Source organism: Sardina pilchardus, unplaced genomic scaffold (assembly GCF_963854185.1).
Source record: "Sardina pilchardus unplaced genomic scaffold, fSarPil1.1 HAP1_SCAFFOLD_122, whole genome shotgun sequence".
Classification (NCBI taxonomy): domain Eukaryota; kingdom Metazoa; phylum Chordata; class Actinopteri; order Clupeiformes; family Clupeidae; genus Sardina; species Sardina pilchardus.
This window is the reverse complement of record NW_026910804.1, coordinates 9,236-18,470: the sequence shown is the minus strand read 5'-3', so window position 1 is coordinate 18,470 and position 9,235 is coordinate 9,236.

Here is a 9,235-nt window from a genome sequence, read left to right as displayed (position 1 = left end):
CTACCCAGCTTTGGGTGCCTGTTTCCCCGCAGACTGTCCTTGCCTGCATTGGTGTGATGTAGTTGGAAGTTGAAGTAGCAAATCCGGAATAACACCTACCCAGCTTTGGGTGCCTGTTTCCCCGCAGACTGTCCTTGCCTGCATCGGTGTGATGTAGTTGGAAGTTGAAGTAGCAATTCCGGAATAACACCCTAATGCCTACCCAGCTTTGGGTGCCTATTTCCCCGCAGACTGTCCTTGCCTGCATTGGTGTGATGTAGTTGGAAGTTGAAGTAGCAAATCCGGAATAACACCTACCCAGCTTTGGGTGCCTGTTTCCCCGCAGACTGTCCTTGCCTGCATCGGTGTGATGTAGTTGGAAGTTGAAGTAGCAATTCCAGAATAACACCTACCCAGCTTTGGGTGCCTGTTTCCCCGCAGACTGTCTTTGCCTGCATCGGTGTGATGTAGTTGGAAGTTGAAGTAGCAATTCCGGAATAACACCCTAATGCCTACCCAGCTTTGGGTGCCTGTTTCCCCGCAGACTGTCCTTGCCTGCATCGGTGTGATGTAGTTGGAAGTTGAAGTAGCAATTCCAGAATAACACCTACCCAGCTTTGGGTGCCTGTTTCCCCGCAGACTGTCTTTGCCTGCATCGGTGTGATGTAGTTGGAAGTTGAAGTAGCAATTCCGGAATAACACCCTAATGCCTACCCAGCTTTGGGTGCCTGTTTCCCCGCAGACTGTCCTTGCCTGCATCGGTGTGATGTAGTTGGAAGTTGAAGTAGCAATTCCGGAATAACACCCTAATGCCTACCCAGCTTTGGGTGCCTGTTTCCCCACAGACTTGAAGTAGAGGGTCCTTGCCTGCATCGGTGTGATGTAGTTGGAAGTTGAAGTAGCAATTCCAGAATAACACCTACCCAGCTTTGGGTGCCTGTTTCCCCGCAGACTGTCTTTGCCTGCATCGGTGTGATGTAGTTGGAAGTTGAAGTAGCAATTCCGGAATAACACCCTAATGCCTACCCAGCTTTGGGTGCCTGTTTCCCCGCAGACTGTCCTTGCCTGCATCGGTGTGATGTAGTTGGAAGTTGAAGTAGCAATTCCGGAATAACACCCTAATGCCTACCCAGCTTTGGGTGCCTGTTTCCCCGCAGACTGTCCTTGCCTGCATCGGTGTGATGTAGTTGGAAGTTGAAGTAGCAATTCCGGAATAACACCCTAATGCCTACCCAGCTTTGGGTGCCTGTTTCCCCGCAGACTGTCCTTGCCTGCATCGGTGTGATGAAATTGGAAGTTGAAGTAGCAATTCCGTAATAACACCCTAATGCCTACCCAGCTTTGGGTGCCTGTTTCCCCGCAGACTGTCCTTGCCTGCATCGGTGTGATGTAGTTGGAAGTTGAAGTAGCAATTCCGGAATAACACCTACCCAGCTTTGGGTGCCTGTTTCCCCGCAGACTGTCTTTGCCTGCATCGGTGTGATGTAGTTGGAAGTTGAAGTAGCAATTCCGGAATAACACCCTAATGCCTACTTAGCTTTGGGTGCCTGTTTCCCCGCAGACTGTCCTTGCCTGCATCGGTGTGATGTAGTTGGAAGTTGAAGTAGCAATTCCGGAATAACACCCTAATGCCTACCCAGCTTTGGGTGCCTGTTTCCCCGCAGACTGTCCTTGCCTGCATCGGTGTGATGAAATTGGAAGTTGAAGTAGCAATTCCGTAATAACACCCTAATGCCTACCCAGCTTTGGGTGCCTGTTTCCCCGCAGACTGTCCTTGCCTGCATCGGTGTGATGTAGTTGGAAGTTGAAGTAGCAAATCCGGAATAAAATCTACCCAGCTTTGGGTGCCTGTTTCCCCGCAGACTGTCCTTGCCTGAATCGGTGTGATGTAGTTGGAAGTTGAAGTAGCAATTCCAGAATAACACCTACCCAGCTTTGGGTGCCTGTTTCCCCGCAGACTGTCTTTGCCTGCATCGGTGTGATGTAGTTGGAAGTTGAAGTAGCAATTCCGGAATAACACCCTAATGCCTACCCAGCTTTGGGTGCCTGTTTCCCCGCAGACTGTCCTTGCCTGCATCGGTGTGATGTAGTTGGAAGTTGAAGTAGCAAATCCGGAATAACACCTACCCAGCTTTGGGTGCCTGTTTCCCCGCAGACTGTCCTTGCCTGCATCGGTGTGATGTAGTTGGAAGTTGAAGTAGCAATTCCGGAATAACACCCTAATGCCTACCCAGCTTTGGGTGCCTATTTCCCCGCAGACTGTCCTTGCCTGCATTGGTGTGATGTAGTTGGAAGTTGAAGTAGCAAATCCGGAATAACACCTACCCAGCTTTGGGTGCCTGTTTCCCCGCAGACTGTCCTTGCCTGCATCGGTGTGATGTAGTTGGAAGTTGAAGTAGCAAATCCGGAATAACACCTACCCAGCTTTGGGTGCCTGTTTCCCCGCAGACTGTCCTTGCCTGCATCGGTGTGATGTAGTTGGAAGTTGAAGTAGCAATTCCGGAATAACACCCTAATGCCTACCCAGCTTTGGGTGCCTATTTCCCCGCAGACTGTCCTTGCCTGCATTGGTGTGATGTAGTTGGAAGTTGAAGTAGCAAATCCGGAATAACACCTACCCAGCTTTGGGTGCCTGTTTCCCCGCAGACTGTCCTTGCCTGCATCGGTGTGATGTAGTTGGAAGTTGAAGTAGCAATTCCAGAATAACACCTACCCAGCTTTGGGTGCCTGTTTCCCCGCAGACTGTCTTTGCCTGCATCGGTGTGATGTAGTTGGAAGTTGAAGTAGCAATTCCGGAATAACACCCTAATGCCTACCCAGCTTTGGGTGCCTGTTTCCCCGCAGACTGTCCTTGCCTGCATCGGTGTGATGTAGTTGGAAGTTGAAGTAGCAATTCCAGAATAACACCTACCCAGCTTTGGGTGCCTGTTTCCCCGCAGACTGTCTTTGCCTGCATCGGTGTGATGTAGTTGGAAGTTGAAGTAGCAATTCCGGAATAACACCCTAATGCCTACCCAGCTTTGGGTGCCTGTTTCCCCGCAGACTGTCCTTGCCTGCATCGGTGTGATGTAGTTGGAAGTTGAAGTAGCAATTCCGGAATAACACCCTAATGCCTACCCAGCTTTGGGTGCCTGTTTCCCCACAGACTTGAAGTAGAGGGTCCTTGCCTGCATCGGTGTGATGTAGTTGGAAGTTGAAGTAGCAATTCCAGAATAACACCTACCCAGCTTTGGGTGCCTGTTTCCCCGCAGACTGTCCTTGCCTGCATCGGTGTGATGTAGTTGGAAGTTGAAGTAGCAAATCCGGAATAACACCTACCCAGCTTTGGGTGCCTGTTTCCCCGCAGACTGTCCTTGCCTGCATCGGTGTGATGTAGTTGGAAGTTGAAGTAGCAATTCCGTAATAACACCCTAATGCCTACCCAGCTTTGGGTGCCTGTTTCCCCGCAGACTGTCCTTGCCTGCATTGGTGTGATGTAGTTGGAAGTTGAAGTAGCAAATCCGGAATAACACCTACCCAGCTTTGGGTGCCTGTTTCCCCGCAGACTGTCCTTGCCTGCATCGGTGTGATGTAGTTGGAAGTTGAAGTAGCAATTCCGGAATAACACCCTAATGCCTACCCAGCTTTGGGTGCCTATTTCCCCGCAGACTGTCCTTGCCTGCATTGGTGTGATGTAGTTGGAAGTTGAAGTAGCAAATCCGGAATAACACCTACCCAGCTTTGGGTGCCTGTTTCCCCGCAGACTGTCCTTGCCTGCATCGGTGTGATGTAGTTGGAAGTTGAAGTAGCAATTCCAGAATAACACCTACCCAGCTTTGGGTGCCTGTTTCCCCGCAGACTGTCTTTGCCTGCATCGGTGTGATGTAGTTGGAAGTTGAAGTAGCAATTCCGGAATAACACCCTAATGCCTACCCAGCTTTGGGTGCCTGTTTCCCCGCAGACTGTCCTTGCCTGCATCGGTGTGATGTAGTTGGAAGTTGAAGTAGCAATTCCAGAATAACACCTACCCAGCTTTGGGTGCCTGTTTCCCCGCAGACTGTCTTTGCCTGCATCGGTGTGATGTAGTTGGAAGTTGAAGTAGCAATTCCGGAATAACACCCTAATGCCTACCCAGCTTTGGGTGCCTGTTTCCCCGCAGACTGTCCTTGCCTGCATCGGTGTGATGTAGTTGGAAGTTGAAGTAGCAATTCCGGAATAACACCCTAATGCCTACCCAGCTTTGGGTGCCTGTTTCCCCACAGACTTGAAGTAGAGGGTCCTTGCCTGCATCGGTGTGATGTAGTTGGAAGTTGAAGTAGCAATTCCAGAATAACACCTACCCAGCTTTGGGTGCCTGTTTCCCCGCAGACTGTCTTTGCCTGCATCGGTGTGATGTAGTTGGAAGTTGAAGTAGCAATTCCGGAATAACACCCTAATGCCTACCCAGCTTTGGGTGCCTGTTTCCCCGCAGACTGTCCTTGCCTGCATCGGTGTGATGTAGTTGGAAGTTGAAGTAGCAATTCCGGAATAACACCCTAATGCCTACCCAGCTTTGGGTGCCTGTTTCCCCGCAGACTGTCCTTGCCTGCATCGGTGTGATGTAGTTGGAAGTTGAAGTAGCAATTCCGGAATAACACCTACCCAGCTTTGGGTGCCTGTTTCCCCGCAGACTGTCTTTGCCTGCATCGGTGTGATGTAGTTGGAAGTTGAAGTAGCAATTCCGGAATAACACCCTAATGCCTACCTAGCTTTGGGTGCCTGTTTCCCCGCAGACTGTCCTTGCCTGCATCGGTGTGATGTAGTTGGAAGTTGAAGTAGCAATTCCGGAATAACACCCTAATGCCTACCCAGCTTTGGGTGCCTGTTTCCCCGCAGACTGTCCTTGCCTGCATCGGTGTGATGAAATTGGAAGTTGAAGTAGCAATTCCGTAATAACACCCTAATGCCTACCCAGCTTTGGGTGCCTGTTTCCCCGCAGACTGTCCTTGCCTGCATCGGTGTGATGTAGTTGGAAGTTGAAGTAGCAAATCCGGAATAAAATCTACCCAGCTTTGGGTGCCTGTTTCCCCGCAGACTGTCCTTGCCTGAATCGGTGTGATGTAGTTGGAAGTTGAAGTAGCAATTCCAGAATAACACCTACCCAGCTTTGGGTGCCTGTTTCCCCGCAGACTGTCTTTGCCTGCATCGGTGTGATGTAGTTGGAAGTTGAAGTAGCAATTCCGGAATAACACCCTAATGCCTACCCAGCTTTGGGTGCCTGTTTCCCCGCAGACTGTCCTTGCCTGCATCGGTGTGATGTAGTTGGAAGTTGAAGTAGCAAATCCGGAATAACACCTACCCAGCTTTGGGTGCCTGTTTCCCCGCAGACTGTCCTTGCCTGCATCGGTGTGATGTAGTTGGAAGTTGAAGTAGCAATTCCGGAATAACACCCTAATGCCTACCCAGCTTTGGGTGCCTATTTCCCCGCAGACTGTCCTTGCCTGCATTGGTGTGATGTAGTTGGAAGTTGAAGTAGCAAATCCGGAATAACACCTACCCAGCTTTGGGTGCCTGTTTCCCCGCAGACTGTCCTTGCCTGCATCGGTGTGATGTAGTTGGAAGTTGAAGTAGCAAATCCGGAATAACACCTACCCAGCTTTGGGTGCCTGTTTCCCCGCAGACTGTCCTTGCCTGCATCGGTGTGATGTAGTTGGAAGTTGAAGTAGCAATTCCGGAATAACACCCTAATGCCTACCCAGCTTTGGGTGCCTATTTCCCCGCAGACTGTCCTTGCCTGCATTGGTGTGATGTAGTTGGAAGTTGAAGTAGCAAATCCGGAATAACACCTACCCAGCTTTGGGTGCCTGTTTCCCCGCAGACTGTCCTTGCCTGCATCGGTGTGATGTAGTTGGAAGTTGAAGTAGCAATTCCAGAATAACACCTACCCAGCTTTGGGTGCCTGTTTCCCCGCAGACTGTCTTTGCCTGCATCGGTGTGATGTAGTTGGAAGTTGAAGTAGCAATTCCGGAATAACACCCTAATGCCTACCCAGCTTTGGGTGCCTGTTTCCCCGCAGACTGTCCTTGCCTGCATCGGTGTGATGTAGTTGGAAGTTGAAGTAGCAATTCCAGAATAACACCTACCCAGCTTTGGGTGCCTGTTTCCCCGCAGACTGTCTTTGCCTGCATCGGTGTGATGTAGTTGGAAGTTGAAGTAGCAATTCCGGAATAACACCCTAATGCCTACCCAGCTTTGGGTGCCTGTTTCCCCGCAGACTGTCCTTGCCTGCATCGGTGTGATGTAGTTGGAAGTTGAAGTAGCAATTCCGGAATAACACCCTAATGCCTACCCAGCTTTGGGTGCCTGTTTCCCCACAGACTTGAAGTAGAGGGTCCTTGCCTGCATCGGTGTGATGTAGTTGGAAGTTGAAGTAGCAATTCCAGAATAACACCTACCCAGCTTTGGGTGCCTGTTTCCCCGCAGACTGTCCTTGCCTGCATCGGTGTGATGTAGTTGGAAGTTGAAGTAGCAAATCCGGAATAACACCTACCCAGCTTTGGGTGCCTGTTTCCCCGCAGACTGTCCTTGCCTGCATCGGTGTGATGTAGTTGGAAGTTGAAGTAGCAATTCCGTAATAACACCCTAATGCCTACCCAGCTTTGGGTGCCTGTTTCCCCGCAGACTGTCCTTGCCTGCATTGGTGTGATGTAGTTGGAAGTTGAAGTAGCAAATCCGGAATAACACCTACCCAGCTTTGGGTGCCTGTTTCCCCGCAGACTGTCCTTGCCTGCATCGGTGTGATGTAGTTGGAAGTTGAAGTAGCAATTCCGGAATAACACCCTAATGCCTACCCAGCTTTGGGTGCCTATTTCCCCGCAGACTGTCCTTGCCTGCATTGGTGTGATGTAGTTGGAAGTTGAAGTAGCAAATCCGGAATAACACCTACCCAGCTTTGGGTGCCTGTTTCCCCGCAGACTGTCCTTGCCTGCATCGGTGTGATGTAGTTGGAAGTTGAAGTAGCAATTCCAGAATAACACCTACCCAGCTTTGGGTGCCTGTTTCCCCGCAGACTGTCTTTGCCTGCATCGGTGTGATGTAGTTGGAAGTTGAAGTAGCAATTCCGGAATAACACCCTAATGCCTACCCAGCTTTGGGTGCCTGTTTCCCCGCAGACTGTCCTTGCCTGCATCGGTGTGATGTAGTTGGAAGTTGAAGTAGCAATTCCAGAATAACACCTACCCAGCTTTGGGTGCCTGTTTCCCCGCAGACTGTCTTTGCCTGCATCGGTGTGATGTAGTTGGAAGTTGAAGTAGCAATTCCGGAATAACACCCTAATGCCTACCCAGCTTTGGGTGCCTGTTTCCCCGCAGACTGTCCTTGCCTGCATCGGTGTGATGTAGTTGGAAGTTGAAGTAGCAATTCCGGAATAACACCCTAATGCCTACCCAGCTTTGGGTGCCTGTTTCCCCACAGACTTGAAGTAGAGGGTCCTTGCCTGCATCGGTGTGATGTAGTTGGAAGTTGAAGTAGCAATTCCAGAATAACACCTACCCAGCTTTGGGTGCCTGTTTCCCCGCAGACTGTCTTTGCCTGCATCGGTGTGATGTAGTTGGAAGTTGAAGTAGCAATTCCGGAATAACACCCTAATGCCTACCCAGCTTTGGGTGCCTGTTTCCCCGCAGACTGTCCTTGCCTGCATCGGTGTGATGTAGTTGGAAGTTGAAGTAGCAATTCCGGAATAACACCCTAATGCCTACCCAGCTTTGGGTGCCTGTTTCCCCGCAGACTGTCCTTGCCTGCATCGGTGTGATGTAGTTGGAAGTTGAAGTAGCAATTCCGGAATAACACCCTAATGCCTACCCAGCTTTGGGTGCCTGTTTCCCCGCAGACTGTCCTTGCCTGCATCGGTGTGATGAAATTGGAAGTTGAAGTAGCAATTCCGTAATAACACCCTAATGCCTACCCAGCTTTGGGTGCCTGTTTCCCCGCAGACTGTCCTTGCCTGCATCGGTGTGATGTAGTTGGAAGTTGAAGTAGCAATTCCGGAATAACACCTACCCAGCTTTGGGTGCCTGTTTCCCCGCAGACTGTCTTTGCCTGCATCGGTGTGATGTAGTTGGAAGTTGAAGTAGCAATTCCGGAATAACACCCTAATGCCTACCTAGCTTTGGGTGCCTGTTTCCCCGCAGACTGTCCTTGCCTGCATCGGTGTGATGTAGTTGGAAGTTGAAGTAGCAATTCCGGAATAACACCCTAATGCCTACCCAGCTTTGGGTGCCTGTTTCCCCGCAGACTGTCCTTGCCTGCATCGGTGTGATGAAATTGGAAGTTGAAGTAGCAATTCCGTAATAACACCCTAATGCCTACCCAGCTTTGGGTGCCTGTTTCCCCGCAGACTGTCCTTGCCTGCATCGGTGTGATGTAGTTGGAAGTTGAAGTAGCAAATCCGGAATAAAATCTACCCAGCTTTGGGTGCCTGTTTCCCCGCAGACTGTCCTTGCCTGAATCGGTGTGATGTAGTTGGAAGTTGAAGTAGCAATTCCAGAATAACACCTACCCAGCTTTGGGTGCCTGTTTCCCCGCAGACTGTCTTTGCCTGCATCGGTGTGATGTAGTTGGAAGTTGAAGTAGCAATTCCGGAATAACACCCTAATGCCTACCCAGCTTTGGGTGCCTGTTTCCCCGCAGACTGTCCTTGCCTGCATCGGTGTGATGTAGTTGGAAGTTGAAGTAGCAAATCCGGAATAACACCTACCCAGCTTTGGGTGCCTGTTTCCCCGCAGACTGTCCTTGCCTGCATCGGTGTGATGTAGTTGGAAGTTGAAGTAGCAATTCCGGAATAACACCCTAATGCCTACCCAGCTTTGGGTGCCTATTTCCCCGCAGACTGTCCTTGCCTGCATTGGTGTGATGTAGTTGGAAGTTGAAGTAGCAAATCCGGAATAACACCTACCCAGCTTTGGGTGCCTGTTTCCCCGCAGACTGTCCTTGCCTGCATCGGTGTGATGTAGTTGGAAGTTGAAGTAGCAAATCCGGAATAACACCTACCCAGCTTTGGGTGCCTGTTTCCCCGCAGACTGTCCTTGCCTGCATCGGTGTGATGTAGTTGGAAGTTGAAGTAGCAATTCCGGAATAACACCCTAATGCCTACCCAGCTTTGGGTGCCTATTTCCCCGCAGACTGTCCTTGCCTGCATTGGTGTGATGTAGTTGGAAGTTGAAGTAGCAAATCCGGAATAACACCTACCCAGCTTTGGGTGCCTGTTTCCCCGCAGACTGTCCTTGCCTGCATCGGTGTG